At 40.5% G+C, this 27,600-nt stretch overlaps 1 protein-coding gene across 2 annotated transcripts in view; it reads right to left on the reverse strand.

Moving 5' to 3' along the window:
• Positions 1-27,600, reverse strand: part of TULP4 (TUB like protein 4) — a 246,763-nt gene that overhangs the window by 178,695 nt on the left and 40,468 nt on the right. The window contains exon 1 of one of the 2 annotated variants that reach the window (XM_082634189.1): positions 8,860-9,014. The exons of the other annotated variant lie outside the window; for it this stretch is intronic. The gene's annotated coding sequence lies outside the window, so the exon portion shown is untranslated. Of the gene's footprint in view, positions 1-8,859; positions 9,015-27,600 lie in introns of those variants that run through there. 2 annotated transcript variants of the gene reach the window in all.

Below are 27,600 nucleotides of genomic sequence, written 5' to 3' on the forward strand. Positions count from 1 at the left end.
CAACTGACACTGCAGAAATACAAAGGATCATGAGAGATTACTACAAGCAACTCTATGCCAATAAAATGGACAACCTGGAAGAAATGGAGAAATACTTAGAAAACCACACCCTTCCAAGACTGAACCAGGAAGAAATAGAAAATATAAACAGACCAATCACAAGCACTGATATTGAAACGGTGATTAAAAATCTTCCAACAAACAAAAGCCCAGGACCAGATGGCTTCACAGGCGAATTCTATCAAACATTTAGAGAAGAGCTAACACCTATCCTTCTCAAACTCTTCCAAAATAGAGCAGAGGGAGGAACACTCCCAAACTCATTCTACTAGGCCACCATCACCCTGATACCAAAACCAGACAAAGATGTCACAAAAAAAGAAAACTACAGGCCAATATCACTGATGAACATAGATGCAAAAATCCTCAACAAATACTAGCAAACAGAATCCAACAGCACATTAAAAGGATCATACACCATGATCAAGTGGGGTTTACCCCACGAATGCAAGGATTCTTCAATATATGCAAATTGATCAATGTGATAAACCATAATCACAAACTGAAGAAGAAAAACCATATGATCATCTCAATAAATGCAGAAAAAGCTTTCAACAAAATTCAACACCTATTTATGATAAAAACGCTCCAGAAAGTAGGCATAGAGGGAACTTACCTCAACATAATAAAGGCCATATGTGACAAATCCATAGCCAACATCGTTCTCAATGGTGAAAAACTGAAACCATTTCCACTGAGATCAGGAACAAGACAAGGTTGCCCACTCTCACCACTATCATTCAAACATAGTCTTGGAAGTTTTAGCCACAGCAATCAGAGAAGAAAGAGAAATCAAAGGAATCCAAATCGGAAAGAAGAAGTAAAACTGTCACTGTTTGCAGATGACATGACACTATCCATAGAGAATCCTACTAGAGCTAATCAATGAATTTGGTAAAGCAGCAGGATACAAAATTAGTGCACAGAAATCTCTTGCATTCTTATACACTAATGATGAAAAACCTGAAAGAGAAATTTAGGAAACAATCCCATTTACCACTGCAAGGAAAAAAATAAGATACCTAGGAATAAACCTACCTAAGGAGACAAAAGACCTGTATGAAGAAATCTATAAGACACTGATGAAAGAAACTAAAGATGATACAGACAGATGGAGAGATATACCATGTTCTTGGATTGGAAGAATCAACATTGTGAAAATGACTATACTACCCAAAACAATCTATAGATTCAATGCAATCCCTATCAAACTACCAAATGCATTTTTCACAGAACTAGAACAGAAAATTTCACAATTTGTATGGAAACACAAAAGATCCCAAATAGCCAAAGCAATCTGGAGAAAGAAAAACGGAGCTGGAGGAATCAGGCTCCCTGACTTCAGACTATACTACAAAGCTACAGTAATCACAAAGACAGTATGGTACTGGCACAAAAACAGAAATATAGATCAATGGAACAGGATAGGAAGCCCAGATAAACCCACACACATATGGTCACCTTATCTTTGATAAAGGAGGCAAGAATACACAATGGAGAAAAGACAGTCTGTTCAATAAGTGGTGCTGGGAAAACTGGACAGCTACAAGTAAAAGAATGAAATTAGAACACTCCCTAACACCATACACAAAAATAAACTCAAAATGGATTAAAGACCTAAATATAAGGCCAGACACTATAAAACTCTTAGAGGAAAACATAGGCAGAACACTCTATGACATAAATCACAACAAGATCCTTTTTGACCCACCTCCTAGAGAAATGGAAATAGAAACAAAAATAAACAAATGGGACCTAATGAAACTTCAAAGCTTTTGCAGAGCAAAGGAAACCATAAACAAGACCAAAAGACAACCCTCAAAATGGGAGAAAATATTTGCAAATGAAGCAACTGACAAAGGATTAATCTCCAAAATACAGAAGCAGCTCATGCAGCTCCATATCAGAAAAACAAACAACCCAATCCAAAAATGGGCAGAAGACCTAAATAGACATTTCTCCAAAGAAGATATACAGATTGCCAGCCAACAAACACATGAAAGAATGCTCAACATCACTAATCATTAGAGAAATGCAAATCAAAACTACAATGAGGTATCACCTCACCTGGTCAGAATGGTCATCATCAAAAAATCTACAAATAATAAATGCTGGAGAAAGTGTGGAGAAAAGGGAACACTCTTGCACTGTTGGTGGGAATGTAAAGTGACACAGCCACTATGGAGAACAGTATGGAGGTTCCTTAAAAAACTAAAAACAGAACTACCATACGACCCAGCAAGCCCACTACTGGGCATATACCCTAAGAAAACCGTAATTCAACATTAGTCATGTACCACAATGTTCATTGCAGCTCTATTTACAATAGCCAGGACATGGAAGCAACCTAAGTGTCCATCGACAGATGAATGGATAAAGAAGATGTGGCACATATATACAATGGAATATTACTCAGCCATAAAAAGAAATGAAATTGAGTTATTTGTAGTGAGGTGGATGGACCTAGAGTCTGTCACACAGAGTGAAGTAAGTCAGAAAGAGAAAAACACTGAATGCTAATGCATATATATGGAATGTAAAAACATGGTACTGATGAACCTAGTGGCAGGGCAGAAATAAAGACACAGATGTAGAGAATGGACTTGAGGACACAGGAGGGGAAGGGGAAGCTTGGATAAAGTGAGAGTAGCATTGACACATATACACTACCAAATGGAAAACAGCTAGTGGGAAGCAGCCACATAGCACAGGGAGATCAGCTTGGAGCTTTGTGTCCACCTAGAGGGGTGGGATAGGGAGGGTGGGAGGGAGACGCAAGAGGGAGGGGAGGATATGGGGATATGTGTAAATGTATGGCTGACTCACTTTGTTATACAGCAGAAGCTAACTCAGCATTGCAAGGCAATTATACTCCAATAAAGATATTGAAAAAAAATCAAAAAACAAAATGAAACAAAAAATACTGTCGTGCTATATACAGGACTCACTGGTTTCAAAAGTCATGTGCCTTAACTAGAAAAGGAGAGCATCTCATTTATCAAAGTGACAAGGACTGAAAGAAATAATCATTCCTAGTGTCTCGTAGTGTGTAGAGAAATGTGAGACCAATGTGGTGATATAATTCAAAAGACTTATAATGTTACAAACAGTTTGATTCAGCAATTCTACTTCTGGAAATTTATCATAAGGAAATAATCTTGGATTGTGCAAAGATTTAGCTATAAGGGTTTCCACCACAGCATTTTTATAAGGAAAAATCTTAAATAACCTTTATGTTCAAACAGGATACTGGTTCAATAAATGCTGGTACACACATAAAGCAGAAAAAGTATGCAACCACCAGCAATTATATTGTAGGCTACTTGGGAGTGACACGGTAACATGTTCTGAATACCAAAAGGAAAAAGTGAAATTACAGGTTAAGCTCCCAGGATGCTCCGAAGGGCCTGCCCACTACTATGTAACTAGATCTTGAGTAAATTACAACAAACATAGTTTGTGCTGGAGTCGCAGGAAAGCATGAGAAATATCTTGAGGAAGGCGCGCGCACACACACACACACACACACACACACAAAGGAGAAAACCGGAATTATCCAGCAAATGCAGACATAAGATACATATTTGTTCAGAACTGCTGGACAAATGCTGATATAAGCAGTGGAATCAGAATTGGGTGCCGAACTGTCCCAGTTTCCTCAGAACTGTGTCAGTTTTAGCACTGAAGGTCCCACATCCCAGGAAACTCCTCAGTCCTGAGCAAACCAGACAGCGGGTCACGCTATCAGGTATCCAAACTCTGGTCCAACCTCAAAGTGGATAGACTGAACCTGAATGGCACGTTCAGCAGGGCCCACGGAGAAAACTAAAGCTGCTCCAAACTCCCAGCATAACGGTGCTGGGGTGGAGTAAGTGCACACCTTGTCTTCAGAAAACATTCCCAACTGGGACCCAGGGAAACCTGAACTGTAAATGATGAACTGTCGGAGGCCCAGAGTGAGCAAGTCTGAAAGATAAAAGCCTCAGGGGGACCCACTTTGGTGAGTTTTACCTCCAGGAGCTCAGCAGGTCCTCACAGTAACCCTCGCTTCTGGCAGGGGAAAAGCAATCATTTCGAAATACAGCAGAGCATTCCACTCTTCTTAACAGGGTCTGCCCTCAAGAAAAACAATTTAAGCAGGGCCTAACAAATCAGTATTTCATAAGAGCAGAAGTGACCTGGGAGCAGAGACACACCCAACTCCAGCCCACTCCGGCCAACCTGTCCCAACTAAAAGGGGGCGGGGAAACTGAGAAAAATACATGAGGATGGCCCAGAGGCAAAGGCGCACCACAAGACTGAGACCCGGAGTTCTGGGGATGTCACGTACAGCATGGGGATTATGGTTAACGACACTCTATTATATACCTGACAGTTGCTAAGAGGGTAAATCTTAAATGTCACCACAAAAAAGAAATGCTAATTATGAGAGGTGATGGAGGTGTTAAGTAACCCTACTATGGTAATCATTTTGCAATATGTAAGTGTATCGAGTCATTGCTGTACACCTTAAACTTACACAATGTTATATGTCAATTATGGTCCAATAATGTTGGAAGAAAAAATAAAGAAACTCAGGGAAAAAAAGGGGGAGAAGGGGCACAGGGAACCTTTTGGAAGTGATGGAACTGCTCCGTATGTTGATATGGTAGTGGTTACACAACTGTTAATGCGTCTCAAAATGCACAGAACTGTACACTACAAGGGGTGAATTTACTGTATGCAAGTTACATATTCATTTTGAAAAACAGTGGCTGGCACAGAATAAATGCTACACGGTGTTAGTGATTATTATTAATGTTGCTACTGTTATGTACCAGGCTCTAAGCTGGGTGCTAAAAAGACAAGAGTGAGCAAGTAGAGATGTGGTCCTACCTTCAAGGAGCCTACAGTTCAGTGATGAAGATCAGACATTAATCAAATGATTATGCCTCTGACAAAAGCTACAAAGGACTGGTGCACGGTGTTCTGAAAGCTGCAACCTGAAGGAAGAGTAGATGTGAAATCCACAATGTCAGGGATAGTGGAGGTAAGGGGAGGATTCCAAGCAAATGGAGAGCACGTGCTCAGACCATGGCTAAGACCAAGAGAATACAGTGCTCTGGAGAAACTCAGAAGAGTGCTACTATGAGAACTCTTTACACACAAAACCACAGTGAGATATCACCTCACACTCATTAGGAGGGTTAGTATAGAAAAAAACATTGACAAGGATGTGGAGAAATTGGAACCCTTATGTACTGCTGACAGGACTGCAAAATGGTATAGCTGCTATGGAATATGGAGTCTCCTCAAAAAAAAAAAAATACAACCATATGATCTAGCAATTCCACTTCCGGATATACACCCAGAAGAACTGAAAGCAGGATCTTGAAGAGATGTTTGCACACCGATGTTCACAGCAACATTATTTACAACTGCCAAGAGGTGGAAGCAAAGCAAGTGCCCATCATCAGATGAATAAATAAACAAAATGTGGTACATACATACAAAAACATATTATTTAGCCTTAAAAAGGAAAGAAATTCTGACACACACTACAACGTGGATGAACATTGAGAACGTTATGCCAAGTGAAATAAGCCAGTCACAAAAAGACAAATACTGTGTACTCCATTTATATGACCTATCTAGAAGTAGTCAAATCCGTAGAAACAGAGAACAGTCACTGCCAGGAGTTATGGGGCGGGAGGAATGGGGAGTCATTGTTTAACAGGTACAGAGTTTTGGTTTTACAAGATGAAGTTCTGGAGATTGATCATAAAACAGTGTGAATGTACTTAACATTATGGAACTGTACACTAGAAATGGTTAAGATGGTAAGTTTCATGTTATACATTTTTTACAATAAAAAAAAAACTTATGTTCACACACACACACACACACACAGCTGAGACATAATCACAGGACTATAGAACGCCTCTCCCAACCCCACACCTTAACCACCACATTACTAAAGGCCCACTTACAGCAGTTCCTTTTAACCAGTACATCATGTCCAGGTATAAAGAAAAACTTACAAGATATACTAAAAAGGCAGAAAACACAGTTTAAACAGACAGAGCAAGCATCATATCAAGACAGAGAAACGGCAGAGATGTTGGAATTATCATACCAGGAATTTAAAAGGACTATGATTAATATGCTAAGGGCTCTAATGGATAAAGCAGACAGAGTGAAAGAACATATGGCAATGTAAGCAGAGAGATGGAAATTCTAAGAAAGAACCAAAAAGAAGTACTAGAGATCAAAAACACTAATAAAAATGAAGAATGCCTTTGACAGACTTCTTAGTAGACTGGACATGGCTGAAGTAAGAATCTCTGGCCTTGAGGATATCTCAGTAGAAACCTCCAAAACTGAAAAGCAAACAGAAAAAAATATTGGAAAAAACAAAATATCCAAGAACTAAGGGACAACTACCAAACTGTAACATACATGTAATAGGAATAGCAGAAAGAGAAGAAAGACAGAAAGAACAGTAGAAATGTTTGAAACATTAATGACTGATTTTCCCCCAAATTACTGTCAGAAAACAAAACCCACATGCAGGAAGTTCAGAGAACACCAAGCAGGATAAATTGCAAAAAAAAAAAAAAAAAAAAAAAAAAAAACCCATACATAGGCATCATTTTCAAACTACAGAATATCAAATATAAAAAAAAAATCCTGAAAGAAGCCAGAGGGAAAAAAACACCTTAAATATAGAGGAGGAAAGATAAAAATTACATCTGACTTCTCGTCAGAAACCATGCAAACAAGAAGAGAATGGAATTAAATGTTTAAAGTGTTGAGGAAAAAACCACCAACCTAGAATTCTATACCCTGTATAATTAGCCCTCAAAAATGAAAGACAAAGACTTTCTCAGACAAACAAAAACTGAGGACAGTTGCCAACAGTAAACATACCTTAAAAGTAATGTTAAAAAAAAGCTCCTTAGAGAGAAGAAAATGATACAGGTCAGAAACCCAGATTTACAAAAGGAAGAGCATCAAAGAAGGAATAGTGAAAGTAAAATAGAAACTTATTTTTCTTATTCTTGATCTAACAGAAACAGTTGATTCAACTATTATAGTAATACCAACGACATATTCAATTATGTATGCGTGTGCTACCTGTATGCTTATGTATGCTTATTTATAAGTGAAAAGAATGACAGCAATGATATAAGGGATAGGAGCGAAGAATTAGCATTATTTTGTTATTATAAGGTACTTAAAATATCTGCAAAGCAGTATGTTACTTTAAAGTGGACTTGGATTAGCTGTAAATGTACATGGCAAACTCCAGGGCAACCACTAAAAATAGTGAGAAAAAAAGTATGCTAAGAGGGGACAGAAAATGGAATCATATAAAATGCACGATTAAAACCACAGAAAGGGGCTTCCCTGGTGGCGCAGTGGTTAAGAATCCACCTGCCTATGCAAGGGATAAGGGTTCAACCCCTGGCCCAGGAAGATCCCACATGCCACGGAGCAACTAAGCCCATGTGCCACAATTACTGAGCATGAGCTCTAGCGCCCACAAGCCACAACTACTGAGCCCACATGTCACAACTACTGAGCCCACATGCTACAACTACTGAAGCCCACGCGTCTAGAGCCTGTGCTCTGCAACAAGAGAACCCACGACAATGAGAAGCCTGCGCACAGGAACGAACAGTAGCCCCCACTCACCACAACTAGAGAAAGCCCGCGCACAGCAACGAAGACCCAACACAGACAAAAATAAATAAATAAAACCACAGAAAGCAGAAAAGGAGTGAAAGACCAAACAAACAAACAAAAAACAGGATCAAGGGCAACAAACAGAAAACAGTAATAAACATGCTAAATATTAACCCAACTATACCAATAATCATTGTGACTATCAATGGTCTAAAAGCACCAAATAAAAGACAGGGATTGTCAGAGTGGATCAAACAATACCCAACTATATGCTGCCTACAAGAAACCCACTTTAGGGCTTCCCTGGTGGTGCAGTGGTTGAGAGTCCGCCTGCCGATGCAGGTAACACGGGTTTGTGCCCCGGTCCAGGAAGATCCCACATGCCGCGGAGCGGCTGGGCCCGTGAGCCATGGCTACTGAGCCTGCGCGTCCGGAGCCTGTGCTCTGCAACGGGAGAGGCCACAACAGTGAGAGGCCCGCGTACCGCAAAAAAAAAAAAAAAAAAGAAACCCACTTTAAATATAAAGACACATGGAGGTATGGGTGTGGGTCTCCGCCTGGTCCTTAAGCACCTTGGCCTTGGACGAGACGTCCTCAGTTTCTTCCTGTGCAAAGAAAAGTATTGGCTCCAATGAGCTCTACATACGTCTCCCCTGCTCGAGATTCAACAGTTCTTTTTCGAGGCAGGCGGGATTCAGTTTGCTTCTTGTTCTGGACAGGTAGGGAGTTGAGGAAGATGGCGGAAGAGTAAGACACGGAGATCACCTTCCTCCCCGCAGATACATCAGAAATACATCTACACATGGAACAACTCCTACAGAACATCTACTGAACGCTGACAGAAGACCTCAGACTTCCCAAAAGGCAAGAAACTCCCCACGTACCTGGGTAGGGTAAAAGAAAAAAAGAATAAACAGAGACAAAAGGATAGGGACGGGACCTGCACCCGTGGGAATGAGCCGTGAAGGAGGAAAGGTTTCCACACACTAGAAAGCCCCTTCGCGGGTGGAGACTGCGGGTGGCGGAGGGGGGAAGCCTCAGAGACACGGAGGAGAGCGCAGCAACAGGGGTGCGGAGGGCAAAGCGGAGAGATTCCCGCAGCACAGAGGCTCGGTGCCGACCGGCACTCACAAGCCCGAGAGGCTTGTCTGCTCACCGGCCGGGGAGGGCGGGGCTGGGAGCTGAGGCTCGGGCTTCTGTCGGAGCGCAGGGAGAGGACTGGCGGCGTGAAAACAGTCTGAAGGCGTTAGTGCACCACGGCTAGCCGGGAGGGAGTCCGGGGAAAAACTCTGGAGCTGCCGAAGAGGCAAGAGACTTTTTCTTGCCTCTGTGTTTCCTGGTGGACGAGGAGAGGGGATTAAGAGCACTGCTTAAAAGAGCTCCAGAGACGGGCGCGAGCCGCCGCTATCAGCGCAGACCCCAGAGACGGGCATGGGACGCTAAGGCTGCTGCCGCCACCAAGAAGCCTGTGTGCAAGCACAGGTCACTCTCCGCACCGCCCCTCCCGGGAGCCTGTGAAGCCCGCCACTGCCAGGGTCCCGTGATCCAGGGACAACTTCCCCGGGAGAGCGCACGGCGCGCCTCAGGGTGGTGTAACGTCACGCCGTCTCTGACGCCGCAGGCTCACCCCGCCTCCGTACCCCTCCCTCCCCCCGGCCTGAGTGAGCCAGAGCCCCCGAATCAACTTCTCCTTTAACCTCGTCCTGTCTGAGCGAAGAACAGACGCACGCAGGCGACCTACACACAGAGGCGGAGCCAAACCCAAAGCTGAACCCCGGAAGCTGTGTGAACAAAGAAGAGAAAGGGGAATCTCTCCCAGCAGCCTCAGGAGCAGTGGATTAAATCTCCACAATCAACTTGATGTACCCTGCATCTGTGGAATACCTGAATAGACAACGAATCATCCCAAATTGAGGAGGTGGATTTTGAGAGCAAGATATATTATTTTTTCCCCTTTTCCTCTTTTTGTGAGTGTGTATGTGTATGCTTCTGTGTGAGATTTTATCTGTATAGCTTTGCTTTCACCATTTGTCCTAGGGTTCTGTCCGTCCATTTTTTTTCTTTTTAAAACTTTTTCAATAATTATTTTTTATTTTTAATTTTATAACTATATTTTATTTTACCTTTATTTTATTTTATCCTCTTTCTTTCTTTCTACTTTTTCTCCCTTTTATTCTGAGCCGTGTGGATGAAAGGCTCTTGGTGCTGCAGCCAGGAGTCAATGCTGTGTCTCTGACGTGGGAGAGGCAACTTCAGGACACTGGTCCACAAGAGACCTCCCAGCTCCACTTAATATCAAACGGCGAAAATCTCCCAGAGATCTCCATCTCAACACCAGCACCCAGCTTCACTCAACGACCAGCAAGCTACAGTGCTGGACACCCTATGCCAAACAACTAGCAAGACAGGAACACAACCCCACCCACTAGCAGAGAGGCTGCCTAAAATCATAATGAGGCCACAGACACCCCCAAACACGCCACCAGACGTGGACCTGCCCACCAGAAAGACAAGATCCAGCCTCATCCACCAGAACACAGGCACTAGTCCCCTCCACCAGGAAGCCTACACAACCCACTGAACCAACTATAGCCACTGGGGACAGACCCAAAAAAACAATGGGAACTACGAACCTGCAGCCTGCAAAAAGGAGAACCCAAACACAGTAAGATAAGCAAAACGAGAAGACAGAAAAACACACAGCAGATGAAGAAGCAAGGTAAAAACTCACCAGACCTAACAAATGAAGAGGAAATAGGCAGTCTACCTGAAAAAGAATTCAGAGTAATGATAGAAAAGATGATCCAAAACCTTGGAAATAGAACACAGAAAATGCAAGAAACATTTCACAAGGACCTAGAAGAACTAAAGAGGAAACAAGCAACGATGAACAACACAATAAATGAAATTAAAAATACTCTAGAAGGGATCAATAGCAGAATAACTGAGGCAGAAGAACGGATAAGTGACCTGGAAGATAACAGTGGAAATAACCACTGCAGAGCAGAATAAAGAAAAAAGAATAAAAAGAACTGAGGACAGTCTAAGAGACCTCTGGGACAAGACTAAACGCACCAACATTCGAATTATAGGGGTCCCAGAAGAAGAAGAGAAAAAGAAAGGGACTGAGAAAATATTTGAAGAGATTATAGTTGAAAACTTCCTTAATATGGGAAAGGAAATAGTTAATCAAGTCCAGGAAGCACAGAGAGTCCCATACAGGATAAATCCAAGGAGAAAAACGCCAAGACACATATTAATCACACTATCAAAAATTAAATACAAAGACAACATATTAAAAGCAGCAAGGGCGACTTCCGGGTAAGATGGCGGAAGAGTAAGACGCGGAGATCACCTTCCTCCCCACGGATACACCAGAAATACAGCTACACGTGGAACAACTCCTACAGAACGCCTACTGAACGCTGGCAGAAGACCCCAGACCTCCCAAAAGGCAAGAAACTCCCCACATACCTGGGTAGGGCAAAGCGGAGAGATTCCCGCACAGAGGATCGGTGCCGAGCGGCACTCACCAGCCCGAGAGGCTTGTCTACTCGCCCGCCGGGGCACGCAGTGCTGGAAGCTGAGGCTCGGGCTTCGGTCAGAGCGCAGGGAGAGGACTGGGGCTGGCGGCGAGAACTCAGCCTGAAGGGGGCTAATGTGCCACAGCTAGCCGGGAGGGAGTCCGGGAAAACTCTAGAGCTGCCGAAGAGGCAAGAGACTTTTTCTTCCCTCTTGGTTTCCTGGTGCGCGAGGAGAGGGGATTAAGAGCGCTGCTTAAAGGGGCTCCACGGACGGGCGCGAGTCGCGACTGAAAGCGCGGAGCCCAGTGACAGGCGTGGGACGCTGGGGCTGCTGCTGCCGCCGCCAAGAAGCCTGTGTGCGAGCGCAGGTCACTGCCCACACCGCCCTTCCGGGAGCCTGTGCAGCCCGCCACTGCCGGAGTCCCGGGATCCAGGGGCGGCTTCCCTGGGAGAACGCACGGCGCGCCTCGGGCTGGTGCAACGTCACGCCGACCTCTGCCGCTGCAGGCTCGCCCCGCACTCCATGCCCCTCCCTCCCTCCTGGCCTGAGTGAGCAAGAGTCCCCGAAGAGGCTGCCCCTTTAACCCTGTCCTATCTGAGCGAAGAACAGACGCCCTCCGGCGACCTACACGCAGAGGCGGGGCCAAATCCAAAGCTGAGACCTAGGAGCTGTGAGAACAAAGAAGAGAAAGGGAAACCTCTCCCAGCAGCCTCAGAAGCAGCGGATTAAAGCTCCACAATCAACTTGATGTACCCTGCATCTGTGGAATACATGAATAGACAACACATCATCCCAAATTGAGGAGCCAGGAGTCAGTGCTGTGCCTCTGAGGTGGGAGAGCCAACTTCAGGACACTGGTCCACAAGAGACCTCCCAGCTCCACATAATATCAAACGGCGAAAATCTTCCAGAGATCTCCATCTCAACACCAGCACCCAGCTTCACTCAACGACCAGCAGGCTACAGTGCTGGACACCCTAAGCCAAACAACTAGCAAGACAGGAACACAACGCCACCCATTAGCAGAGAGGTGGCCTAAACTCATAAAAAGTCCACAGACACCCCAAAACACACCACCAGACGTGGACCTGCCCACCAGAAAGACAAGATCCAGCCTCATCCACCAGAACACAGGCACTAGTCCCCTCCACCAGGAAGCCTACACAACCCACTAAACCAACCTTAGCCACTGGGGACAGACACCAAAAACAACAGGAACTACGAACCTGCAGCCTGCAAAAAGGAGACCCCAAACACAGTAACATAAGCAAAATGAGAAGACAGAAAAACACACAGCAGGAGAAGGAGCAAGATAAAAACCCACCAGACCTAACAAATGAAGAGGTAATAGGCACTCTACCTGAAAAAGAATTCAGAATAATGATGGTAAAGATGATCCAAGATTCTATTTCCCAGATCCAAAATCTTGGAAATAGAATAGACAAAATGCAAGAAACAGTTAACAAGGACCTAGAAGAACTAAAGATGAATCAAGCATCGATTAAAAACACAATACATGAAATAAAAAATACTCTAGATGGGATCAATAGCAGAATAACTGAGGCAGAAGAACGGATAAGTGAGGTGGAAGATAAAATAGTGGAAATAACTGCTGCAGAGCAAAATAAAGAAAAAAGAATGAAAAGAACAGAGGACAGTCTCAGAGACCTCTGGGACAACATTAAACGCACCAACATTCGAATTATAGGGGTTCCAGAAGAAGAAGAGAAAAAGAAAGGGACTGAGAAAATATTTGAAGAGATTATAGTTGAAAACTTCCCTAATATGGGAAAGGAAATAGTTAATCAAGTCCAGGAGGCACAGAGAGTCCCATACAGAATAAATCCAAGGAGAAATACGCCAAGACACATATTAATCAAACTGTCAAAAATTAAACACAAAGAAATCATATTAAAAGCAGCAAGGCAAAAACAACAAATAACACACAAGGGAATCCCCATCAGGATAACAGCTGATCTCTCAGCAGAAACTCTACAAGCCAGAAGGGAGTGGCAGGACATACTTAAAGTGATGAAGGAGAAAAACCTGCAACCAAGATTACTCTACCCAGCAAGGATCTCATTCAGATTTGATGGAGAAATTAAAACGTTTACAGACAAGCAAAAGCTGAGAGAGTTCAGCACCACCAAACCAGCTTTGCAACAAATGCTAAAGGAACTTCTCTAGGCAAGAAACACAACAGAAGGAAAAGACCTACAATAATGAACCCAAAACAATTAAGAAAATGGGAATAGGAACATACATATCGATAATTACCTTAAATGTAAATGGACTAAATGCTCCCACCAAAAGACACAGAGTGGCTGAATGGATACAAAAACAAGACCCATCTATATGCTGTCTACAAGAGACCCACTTCAGACCTAGAGACACATACAGACTGAAAGTAAGGGGATGGAAAAAGATATTCCATGCAAATGGAAACCAAAAGAAAGCTGGAGTAGCAATTCTCATATCAGACAAAATAGACTTTAAAATAAGGACTACTAGAAGAGACAAAGAAGGACACTACATAATGATCAAGGGATCGATCCAAGAAGAAGATATAACAATTGTAAATATTTATGCACCCAACATAGGAGCACCTCAATACATAAGGCAAATACTAACAGCCATAAAAGGAGAAATCGACAGTAACACACTCATAGTAGGGGACTTTAACACCCCACTTTCACCAATGGACAGATCATCCAAAATTAAAATAAATAAGGAAACACAAGCTTTAAATGATACATTAAACAAGATGGACTTAATTGATATTTATAGGACATTCCATCCAAAAACAACAGAATACACATTTTTCTCAAGTGCTCATGGAACATTCTCCAGGATAGATCATATCTTGGGTCACAAATCAAGCCTTGGTAAATTTAAGAAAATTGAAATTGTATCAAGTATCTTTTCCGACCACAATGCTATGAGACTAGATATCAATTACAGGAAAAGAGCTGTAAAAAATACAAACACATGGAGGCTAAACAATACACTACTTAATAACGAAGTGATCACTGAAGAAATCAAAGAGGAAATTAAAAAATACCTAGAAACAAATGACAATGGAGACACGACGACCCAAAACCTATGGGATGCAGCAAAAGCAGTTCTAAGAGGGAAGTTTATAGCAATACAATCCCACCTTAAGAAACAGGAAACATCTCGAATAAACAACCTAACCTTGCACCTAAAGCAATTAGAGAAAGAAGAACAAAAACATCCCAAAGTTAGCAGAAGGAAAGAAATCATAAAAATCGGATCAGAAATAAATGAAAAAGAAATGAAGGTAACGATAGCAAAGATCAATAAAACTAAAAGCTGGTTCTTTGAGAAGATTAACAAAATTGATAAACCATTAGCCAGACTCATCAAGAAAAAAAGGGAGAAGACTCAAATCAATAGAATTAGAAATGAAAAAGGAGAAGTAACAACTGACACTGCAGAAATACAAAAGATCATGAGAGATTACTACAAGCAACTCTATGCCAATAAAACGGACAACCTGGAAGAAATGGACAAATTCTTAGAAAAGCACAACCTGCCGAGACTGAATCAGGAAGAAATAGAATATATGAACAGACCAATCACAAGCACTGAAATTGAAACTGTGATAAAAAATCTTCCAACAAACAAAAGCCCAGGACCAGATGGCTTCACAGGCGAATTCTATCAAGCATTTAGAGAAGAGCTAACACCTGTCCTTCTGAAACTCTTCCAAAATATAGCAGAGGGAGGAACACTCCCAAACTCATTCTACGAGGCCACCATCACGTTGATACCAAAACCAGGCAAGGATGTCACAAAGAAAGAAAACTACAGGCCAATATCACTGATGAACATAGATGCAAAAATCCTCAACAAAATCCTAGCAAACAGAATCAAACAGCACATTAAAAGGATCATACACCATGATCAAGTGGGGTTTATTCCAGGAATGCAAGGATTCTTCAATATACGCAAATCAATCAACGTGATACACCATATTAACAAACTGAAGGAGAAAAACCATATGATCATCTCAATAGATGCAGAGAAAGCTTTCGACAAAATTCAACACCCATTTATGATAAAAACCCTGCAGAAAGTAGGCATAGAGGGAACTTTCCTCAACATAATAAAGGCCATATATGACAAACCCACAGCCAGCATCGTCCTCAATGGTGAAAAACTGAAACCATTTCCACTAAGATCAGGAACTAGACAAGGTTGCCCACTTTCACCACTCTTATTCAACCTAGTTTTGGAAGTTTTAGCCACAGCAATCAGAGAAGAAAAGGAAATAAAAGGAATCCAAATTGGAAAAGAAGAAGTAAAGCTGTCACTGTTTGCAGATGACATGATACTATACATAGAGAATCCTAAAGATGCTACCAGAAAACTACTAGAGTTAATCAATGAATTTGGTAAAGTTGCAGGATACAAAATTAATGCACAGAAATCTCTGGCATTCCTATATACTGATGATGAAAAATCTGAAAGAGAAATCAAGGAAACACTCCCATTTACCATTGCAACAAAAAGAATAAAATATCTAGGAATAAACCTACCTAAGGAGACAAAAGACCTGTATGCAGAAAATTATAAGACACTGATGAAAGAAATTAAAGATGATACAAATAGATGGAGAGATGTACCATGTTCTTGGATTGGAAGAATCAACATTGTGAAAATGACTCTACTACCCAAAGCAATCTACAGGTTCAATGCAATCCCTATCAAACTACCACTGGCATTTTTCACAGAACTAGAACAAAAAATTTCACAATTTGTATGGAAACACAAAAGACCCCGAATAGCCAAAGCAATCTTGAGAACGAAAAATGGAGCTGGAGGAATCAGGCTCCCTGACTTCAGACTATACTACAAAGCTACAGTAATCAAGACAGTATGGTACTGGCACAAAAACAGAAAGATAGATCAATGGAACAGGATAGAAAGCCCAGAGTTAAACCCACGGACATATGGTCACCTTATCTTTGATAAAGGAGGCAGGAATGTACAGTGGAGAAAGGACAGTCTCTTCAATAAGTGGTGCTGGGAAAACTGGATAGGGACATGTAAAACTATGAGATTAGATCATTCCCTAACACCATACACAAAAATAAGCTCAAAATGGATTAAAGACCTAAATGTAAGGCCAGACACTATCAAACTCTTAGAGGAAAACATAGGCAGAACACTCTATGACATAAATCACAGCAAGATCCTTTTTGACCCACCTCCTAGAGAAATGGAAATAAAGACAAAAATAAACACATGGGACCTAATGAAACTTAAAAGCTTTTGCACAGCAAAGGAAATCATAAACAAGACCAAAAGACAACCCTCAGAATGGGAGAAAATATTTGCCAATGAAGCAACTGACAAAGGATTAATCTCCAAAATTTATAAGCAGCTCATGCAGCTCAATAACAAAAAAACAAACAACCCAATCCAAAAATGGGCAGAAGACCTAAATAGACATTTCTCCACAGAAGATATACAGACTGCCAACAAACACATGAAAGGATGCTCAACATCTTTACTCATTAGAGAAATGCAAATCAAAACTACAATGAGATATCATCTCACACCAGTCAGAATGGCCATCATCAAAAAATCTAGAAACAATAAATGCTGGAGAGGGTGTGGAAAAAAGGGAACACTCTTGCACTGCTGGTGGGAATGTGAATTGGTACAGCCACTATGGAGAACGGTATGGAGGTTCCTTAAAAAACTACAAATAGAACTACCATATGACCCAGCAATCCCACTACTGGGCATATACCCTGAGAAAACCATAATTCAAAAAGAGACATGTACCAAAATGTTCATAGCAGCCCTATTTACAATAGCCCGGAGATGGAAACAACCTAAGTGTCTATCATCGGATGAATGGATAAAGAAGATGTGGCACATATATACAATGGAATATTACTCAGCCATAAAAAGAAATGAAATTGAGCTATTTGTAATGAGGTGGATAGACCTAGAGTCTGTCATACAGAGTGAAGTAAGTCAGAAAGAGAAAGACAAATACTGTATGCTAACACATATATATGGAATTTAAGAAAAAAAAATGTCATGAAGAACATAGGGGTAAGACAGGAATAAAGACACAGACCTACTAGAGAATGGACTTGAGGATATGGGGAGGGGGAAGGGTAAGCTGTGACAAAGTGAAAGAGCGGCATGGACATATATACACTACCAAACGTGAGGTAAATAGCTAGTGGGAAGCAGCCGCATAGCACAGGGAGATCAGCTTGGTACTTTGTGACCGCCTGGAGGGGTGGGATAGGGAGGGTGGGAGGGAGACGCAAAAGGGAGGGGATATGGAAACATATGTATATGTATAACTGATTAAATTTGTTATAAAGCAAAAAAATAAAATAAAATAAAATTAAAAAAAAAAAAAAAAAAAAAAAAAGATAAAAGCAGCAAGGGAAAACACAAATAACACACAAGGGAATCCCCATAAGGTTAACAGCTGATCTTTCAGCAGAAACTCTGCAAGCCAGAAGGGAGTGGTGGGACACATTTAAAGCGATGCAGGAGAAAAACCTACAACCAAGATTACTCTACCCAGCAAGGATCTCATTCAGATTTGATGGAGAAATTAAAACCTTTACAGACAAGCAAAAGCTGAGAGAGTTCCGCACCACCAAACCAGCTTTACAACAAATGCTAAAGGAATTTCTCTAGGCAGGAAACACAAGAGAAGGAAAAGACCTACAATAACAAAACCCAAAACAATTAAGAAAATGGGAATAGGAACATACATATCAATAATTACACCTTAAATGTAAATGGATTAAATGCTCCAACCAAAAGACACAGACTGGCTGAATGGATACAAAACCAAGACCCATATATACGCTGTCTACAAGAGACCCACTTCAGACCTAAGGACACATACACACTGAAAGTGAGGGGATGGAAAAAGATACTCCACACAAATGGAAATCAAAAGAAAGCTGGAGTAGCAATTCTCATATCAGAAAAAATAGACTTTAAAATAAACACTATTACAAGAGACAAAGAAGGACACTACATAACGATCAAGGGATCGATCCAAGAAGAAGATATAACACTTGTAAATACTTATGCACCCAACACAGGAGCACCTCAATACATAAGGCAAATGTTAACAGCCATAAAAGGGGAAATCGACAGTAACACAATCATAATAAGGGACTTTAACACCCCATGTTCACCAATGGACAGATCATCCAAAGTGAAAATAAATAAGGAAACACAAGCTTTAAATGATATATTACACAAGATGGACTTAACTGATATTTATATGACATTCCATTCAAAAACAACAGCATACACATTTTTCTCAAGTGTTCATGGAACATTCTACAGGATAGATCATACCCTGGGTCACAAATAAAGCCCTGGTAAATTTAAGAAAACTGAAATCGTATCAAGTATCTTTTCCGACCACAACGCTATAAGACTAGGTATCAATTACAGGAAAAGATCTGTAAAAAAATACAAACACATGAGGCTAAACAATACACTACTTAATAACGAAGTGATCACTGAAGAAATCAAAGAGGAAATTAAAAAATACCTAGAAACAAATGACAATGGAGACACGACTACACAAAACCTATGGAATGCAGCAAAAGCAGTTCTAAGAGATAAGTTTATAGCAATACAATCCTACCTTAAGAAACAGGAAACATCTCAAATAAACAACTTAACCTTGCACCTAAAGCAGTTACAGAAAGAATAACAAAAAAACCCCTAAGCTAGCAGAAGGAAAGAAATCATAAAGATCAGCTCAGAAATAAATGAAAAAGAAATGAAGGAAACGATAGCAAAGATCAATAAAACTAAAAGCTGGTTCTCTGAGAAGATAAACAAAATTCATAAAGCATTAGCCAGACTCATCAAGAAAAAAAGGGAGAAGACTCAAATCAATAGAATTAGAAATGAAAAAGGAGAAGTAACAACTGACACTGCAGAAATACAAAGGATCATGAGAGATTACTACAAGCAACTTTATGCCAGTAAAAGGGACAACGTGGAAGAAATGGACAAATTCTTAGAAATGCACAACCTGCCAAGAATGAAGCAGGAAGAAATAGAAAATATAAACAGACCAATCACAAGCACTGGTATTGAAACGGTGATTAAAAATCTTCCAACAAACAAAAGCCCAGGACCAGGTGGCTTCACAGGCAAATTCTATCAAACATTTAGAGAAGAGCTAACACCTATCCTTCTCAAACTCTTCCAGAATATAGCAGAGGGAGGAACACTCCCAAACTCATTCTATGACGCCACCATCACCCTGACACCAAAACCAGACAAAGATGTCACAAAGAAAGAAAACTACAGGCCAGTAACACTGATGAACATAGATGCAAAAATCCTCAACAAAATACTAGCAAACAGAATCCAACAGCACATTAAAAGGATCATACGACATGATCAAGTGGGGTTTATTCCAGGAATGCAAGGATTCTTCAATATACACAAATCAAACAACATGATACACCATATTAACAAAGTGAAGGAGAAAAACCATATGATCATCTCAATAGATGCAGAGAAAGCTTTCGATAAAATTCAACACCCATTTATGATAAAAACCCTGCAGAAAGTAGGCAGAGGGAACTTTCCTCAACATAATAAAGGCCATGTATGACAAACCCACAGCCAACATCTTCCTCAATGGTGAAAAACTGAAACCATTTCCACTAACATAAGGAACAAGACAAGGTTGCCCACTCTCGCCACTATTATTCAACACAGTTTTGGAAGTTTTAGCCACAGCTATCAGAGAAGAAAAAGAAATAAAAGGAATACAAATCAGAAAAGAAGAAGTAAAGCTGTCACTGTTTGCAGATGACATGATACTCTACATAGAGAATCCTAAAGATGCTACCAGAAAACTACTAGAGCTAATCAATGAATTAGGTAAAGTAGCAGGATACAAAATTAATGCACAGAAATCTCTGGCATTCCTATACACTAATGATGAAAAATCTGAAAGTGAAATCAAGAAAACACTCCCATTTACCAGTGCAACAAAAAGAATAAAATATCTAGGAATAAACCTACCTAAGGAGACAAAAGACCTGTATGCAGAAAATTATAAGACACTGATGAAAGAAATTAAAGATGATACAAATAGATGGAAAGATATACCATGTTCTTGGATTGGAAGAATCAACATTGTGAAAATGACTCTACTCCCCAAAGCAATCTACAGATTCAATGCAATTCCTATCAAACTACCACTGGTATTTTTCACAGAACTAAAACAAAAAATTTCACAATTTGTATGGAAACATAAAATACCCCAAATAGCCAAAGCAATCTTGAGAACGAAAAGTGGAGCTGGAGGAATCAGGCTCCCTGACTTCAGACTATACTACAAAGCTACAGTAATCAAGACAGTATGGTACTGGCACAAAAACAGAAATATAGATCAATGGAACAGGATAGGAAGCCCAGAGATAAACCCACGCATATATGGTCACCTTATCTTTGATAAAAGAGGCAAGAATATACAGTGGAGAAAAGACAGCCTCTTCAATAAGTGGTGCTGGGAAAACTGGACAGGTACATGTAAAAGTATGAGATTAGAACACTCCCTAACACCATACACAAAAATAAGCTCAAAATGGATTAAAGACCTAAATGTAAGGCCAGAAACTATCAAACTCTTAGAGGAAAACATAGGCAGAACACTCTATGATATAAATCACAGCAAGATCCTTTCTGACCCACCTCCTAGAGAAATGGAAATAAAAACAAAAATAAACAAATGGGGGCTTCCCTTGTGGTGCAGTGGTGGAGAGTCCACCTGCCAATGCAGGTGACACGGGTTCATGCCCCGGTCCGGGAAGATCCCACATGCCACAGAGCAGCTGGGCCCGTAAGCCATGGCCGCTGAGCCTGCACATCCAGAGCTGGGCGAGGCCACAACAGTGAGAGGCCCACGTACCATAAGTAAGTAAGTAAGTAAGTACGTACGTACGTACGTACATATGTACGTACGTAAGTAAATAAACAAACAAACAAACAAACAAACGGGACCTAATGAAACTTCAAAGCTTTTGCACAGCAAAGGAAACCATAAACAAGACCAAAAGACAACCCTCAGAATGGGAGAAAATATTTGCAAATGAAGCAACTGACAAAGGATTAATCTCCAAAATTTATAAGCAGCTCATGCAGCTCAATAGCAAAAAAACAAACAACCCAATCCAAAAATGGGCAGAAGACTTAAATAGGCATTTCTCCACAGAAGATATACAGACTGCCAACAAACACATGAAAGAATGCTCAACATCATCAATCATTAGAGAAATGCAAATCAAAACTACAATGAGATATCATCTCACACCAGTCAGAATGGCCATCATCAAAAAATCTACAAACAGTAAATGCTGGAGAGGGTGTGGAAAAAAGGGAACACTCTTGCACTGCTGGTGGGAATGTGAATTGGTACAGCCGCTATGGAGAACGGTATGGAGGTTCCTTAAAAAACTACAAATAGAACTACCATATGACCCAGCAATCCCACTACTGGGCATATACCCTGAGAAAACCATAATTCAAAAAGAGACATGTACCAAAATGTTCATAGCAGCTCTATTCACAATAGCCCGGAGATGGAAACAACCTAAGTGTCCATCATCGGATGAATGGATAAAGAAGATGTGGCACATATATACAATGGAATATTACTCAGCCATAAAAAGAAACGAAATTGAGCTATTTGTAATGAGGTGGATAGACCTAGAGTCTGTCATACAGAGTGAAGTAACTCAGAAAGAGAAAGACAAATACTGTATGCTAACACATATATATGGAATTTAAGAAAAAAAAATGTCATGAAGAACCTAGGGGTAAAACAGGAATAAAGACACAGACCTACTTGAGAATGGACTTGAGGATATGGGGAGGGGGAAGGGTAAGCTGTGATAAAGCGAGAGAGAGGCATGGACATATATACACTACCAAATGTAAGGTAGATTGATAGTGGGAAGCAGCCGCGTAGCACAGGGAGATCAGCTCCGTGCTTTGTGACCGCCTGGAGGGGTGGGATAGGGAGGGTGGGAGGGAGGGAGACGCAAGAGGGAAGGGATGTGGGAACAGATGTATATGTATAACTGATGCACTTTGTTATAAAGCAGAAACTAATACACCATTGTGAAGCAATTATACTCCAATAAAGTTGTAAAAAAAAATCTAGAAACAATAAATGCTGGAGAGGGTGTGGAGAAAAGGGAACACTCTTGCACTGTTGGTGGGAATGTAAATTGATGCAGCCACTATGGAGAACAGTATGGAGGTTCCTTAAGAAACTAAAAACAGAACTACCATACGACCCAGCAAGCCCACTACTGGGCATATACCCTGAGAAAACCATAATTCAGAAAGAGTCATGTACCAATATGTTCATTGCAGCTCTATTTACAATAGCCAGGACATGGAAGCAACTTAAGTGACCATTAACAGATGGATGGATAAAGAAGATGTGGCACATATATACAATAGAATATTACTCAGCCATAAAAACGAAATTGAGTTATTTGTAGTGAGGTGGGTGTACCTAGAGTCTGTCACACAGAGTGAAGTAAGTCTGAAAGAGAAAACAAATACCGTATGCTAACACATATATATGGAATCTAAGAAAAAAAATGGTCATGAAGAACCTAGGGGTAAGATGTGAATAAAGACACAGACCTACTAGAGAATGGACTTGAGGATATGGGGAGGGGGAAGGGTAAGCTGGGACAAAGCGAGAGAGAGGCATGGACATATATACACCACCAAACGTAAAATAGATAGCTAGTGGGAAGAAGCCACATAGTACAGGGAGATCAGCTCGGTGCTTTGTGACCACCTGGATAGGTGGGATAGGGTGGGTGGGAGGGATGGAGACCCAAGAGGGAAGAGATATGGGGACATACGTATATGTATAACTGGTTCACTCTGTTATAAAGCAGAAACTAACACACCATTGTAAAGCAATTATACTCCAATAAAGATGTTAAAAAAAAAAGACAGGTAAATAAAAAAAAAAAATATATATATATATATATATAGAGAGAGAGAGAGAGAGAGAGACACATATAGATTAAAAGCTACATCTACTGAGAAAGATATACCAGGCTAACACAAATTTAAAAAGTGGGAGAACCGATATTAATTTCAGACACAGCAGACTTCAGAATAAGGAAAATTATCAGGGATAAATAATGGCTTTACATAATGATAAAGGAGTCAATTCCCCAAGAAGACGTAATACTCCTTAATGCGTACGTACCTAACAAGAGAGCATCAAATTACTTGAGGCAAAACGTGACAGCACTGCAAGGAAAAAGAGATGAGTCTGCTATCACAGTTGGAGTCCTCAACACCCCTCTCTCAGAAATGGACAGATCCAACAAGCAGAAAACCCAGAACAATATAGTTGAACTCACCAGATTAGGAAGGAAGAAATAAAATAATTAGTTAAATGTTTAAAGGAATAAAAAAGGAAGCAATAAGACACTATCTAAATTGACCAGAGAGAGACAAAAGGAAAGCCTAATCACTAAAACAGAATGCAATATATGAGACATCAGCCAAAAAAGGAATTAATGAACTGGATCTAACAGCTCAAGAAATCTCCCATGAAAGCTTCTGTAGTACAGAGGCACCAGGAGATATAAATATAAAGGAAAGATTAAGAGAAAAGGAGGACAGATCTAAGTGGAATTCCAAAAGAAAGTACAAAGAATATGAAAAAGAAATATCTGAAGACATAATGACAGAATGTGCCAGAACTGATGAAAGATCCACAGATACAAGAAGCACTACACACACACACACACACACACACACACACACACACACACACACACACACACACACACACACCAAGGCAGATAAATAAAAAACAAATCCACACCTGAGTACATTTTAGCAAAACACAGAGCCAAGGAGACAGGGACTTACAGAGCAATGACAGGCTGAGAACAGACATCTCAACAGCAACAATGGCAGAGATCAATGAACTAAGATCTTCAAAGCACTGACAGAAAATACAGAATTCTATTCTGGATATGTAACACAGAACTATATACCCAGAAAAACTGTCTTTTAAGAATTAAAAGTTAAATAACAAAGATGATTAAAAAGGGCAAAAGCTAAATTTTAAAACCAGCTGAACTCACAAAATAACTTCTAAAGAATATTTTGCAGGTAGGAGAATGACTCAGAAGGAAAGTCTAAGAAGAAGAAACAATGAAAAAAGAAATTGTTAAACACGTAGGTAAAATTAAACACTGTCTTTTCAAAAAAGAACAGTAACAGCAGACACTTACACAGCACCTGCTAACCACCAGATACAGTTCTCAATGCTCTACAGGTACTGCATTTCTCATTCAAAACCCCTGGTCTCAGGAAAAAAGTCCTTTTACTGTCCATACTTTACAGATGAGGAAACTGAGGCACAGGGAAGTTAAGCACTTTGCCCAACTTTACTCATCTGGTAAGTGGCAGAGCTGGGGTTCAAACAGGCTGTAGGTTTCTAGCCCCTGTGATTAACCACTGACCTGTGTCTATTTGAAGGAGGAAATAGAAAACTAAAAAAAGAAAAAAAAAGAAAATTTGGTGAAAAGAAGACTGATCAGAGCTATACTCCAAGGCCCTTATAATGTTCAGCAAGTTAAAACACTAGTTAACTTTACACTTGATTAGCTTAGGTAAGCATGGTGAATTGTAAAGGGCCATCTCTGAAAGACCAGAAACAAAGTATACAACAGCCCAGTCACAAGACAGAAAAAATGGAGGAGGTGGGAGTGGATTCAAATCAGTCCTCTGAAAAGGGGAAAACGAAACAAAAAGCAGAATAAATGAAAACAAGAGACAGAAGTTAAATGCAAATATATTAGTCATCACAGCACATCAATGATTAAAAGACCTAGTCTTGCCAGTTCAAAGAGTATCAGATTACACCAAAGGGAAAAAAACCCAGAAAAACAGTTAAATGCTTTCACAAGAGACATACCCAAAACCTAAGATCAAGTTAAGAATGAAAATAAAACGATTTTAAAGTGAGAGAGTGGCGTAGACATACATACATTACCAAACGTAAAATAGATAGCTAGGGGGAAGCAGCCACATAGCACAGGGAGATGAGCTCGGTGCTTTGTGACCTCCTAGAGGGGTGGGATTGGGAGGGTGGGAGGGAGGGAGATGCAAGAGGGAAGAGATATGGGGACATATGTATATGTATAGCTGATTCACTTTGTTATAAAGCAGAAACTAACACACCATTGTAAAGCAATTATACTCCAATAAAGATGTTAAAAAATAATAATAATTAAAAAAAGGAAAAGGATTTTAAAAAGAAGATACGTTATGTATATAGAAATGAAAAGAAAGCTAGGGTTACTCTATTAACATCAAACAAAATACATTTTAAGGCAAAAGTAGTTAACATGGAGCAAAGAAGAGAGCTAGCCACAGAGTGATCAACAGTTCCATTCACCGGGTGCACATCACAACTCTAACCTGATAAAACTCAAAATGAAATAACGCTGAAATACACAAAGCAAAAAGTGATGGGGAGAAATTAGTTATCCACCATCAAAATACAAGAGTTCAATTAGCTCTCTCAATTACGTATAAATCAAGCTGGGGGAAAAAAAGTAAACATTTAGAAGATGTTAATTGCACAATTAACAAACTTGGCCTTAATGAATGAATACAGAATCTTGTATCCTATTCAGAGAATGCATATTCTTCTCAAGCACAAAAGAACATTAAAAAAAAATTACCATGTAAAGTTGAGTCTCAACATATTTTAAAGAATAAGTGTCGGGCCTCCCTGGTGGCGCAGTGGTTGAGAGTCCGCCTGCCGATGCAGGGGATACGGGTTCGTGCCCCGGTCTGGGAGGATCCCATATGCCGTGGAGCGGCTGGGCCCGTGGGCCATGGCCGCTGGGCCTGCGCCTCCGGAGCCTGTGCTCCACAACGGGAGAGGCCACAACAGTGAGAGGCCCGCATACCGCAAAAAAAAAAAAAAAAAAAAAGAATAAGTGTCAAAGAAATATGACTACAAAGCTAATAAGTTAAAAGCAATTACACAGGGCTTCCCTGGTGGTGCAGTGCTTAAAAATCCACCTGCCAATGTAGGGGACATAGGTTCAAGCCCTGGTCTGGGAAGATTCCACATGCCATGGAGCAACTAAGCCTGTGTGCCACAACTACTGAGCCCATGGGCCGCAACTACTGAAGCCCATGCACCTAGGGCCCGTGCTCCGCAGCGAGAGGCCACCGCAATAAGAAGCCTGCACACCACAACTAACAGTAACCCCCGCTCGCCACAACTAAGACCCAACTAAGAGAGAGCCCGCACGCAGCAACAAAGACCCAATGCGGCCAAAAAAAAAAAAAAAAACAAACCCTAGAAGTAATTACACATATGATCATGAAACTATATATTGGAAAATTTTAAACAAACACATTTCTAAATAACTTATAAAACAAAGAAGACATTATAATGGAAAATGTAAAATACTCAATGTGAATTAAAATACTACATGCCAAAACTTGTCATCTACAGAAAAAGCAGTGTTTTGTGGGAAATTTATTTCCTTAAATGCTTACAATAGAAAAGAAAAAATGTTACAAATTAAGAAGATAAATGTTCATTTTAAAAGTACAGCATAAACCAAAGGACAGTAAAGGAGATAATAAAGATAAGAAGAGAAATTCATAAAAGAGAAAAAATAACATTAGAGAGGCTAAGCAAAGTCAAATGTTGACCCTTCAAAAAAAGTAATGAAAGACACAAACCTCTGGCTAGACAGATGAAGAAAAGGGAAGCACAAATAAACAATACTGGGAATGAGAAGGGGGGTAAAACTATAGATGCAGTGAAGATTAAAAAGATAAAAGAATACCATCAACAATTGAACGCTTAAATATTTGATAACATGAAATGAACAAATTCCTAGGAAACATAATTTAATAAAACTAATTCAAGAAGAAAGATAAAAGTCTAAGCTGTGCTATAAACATTAAAGAAAATGACTCAGTAGTTTAAAATCATCCCACAAAGAAAACATCAAGTCCAGATATTTTCCAGATAAGTTCCACCAACATTCAAGGAAGACACCACTGCAGTATTACACAAACTCATCCAGAGAAGAGAAAAAGTGGTAACACCCACAACTAATTCTATGAGGCTATTATACTTTGATACCAAAACCAGATATGGAGAGCACAGGAATAAAAATTAAAGGCAACCTGGTGGCACAGTGGTTAACAATCCACCTGCCAACGCAGGGGACATGGGTTTGACCCCTGGTCCAGGAAGATCCCACA

Source organism: Mesoplodon mirus (assembly GCF_964341445.2).
Source record: "Mesoplodon mirus genome assembly, chromosome: 10".
Taxonomy (NCBI): Eukaryota; Metazoa; Chordata; class Mammalia; order Artiodactyla; family Ziphiidae; genus Mesoplodon; species Mesoplodon mirus.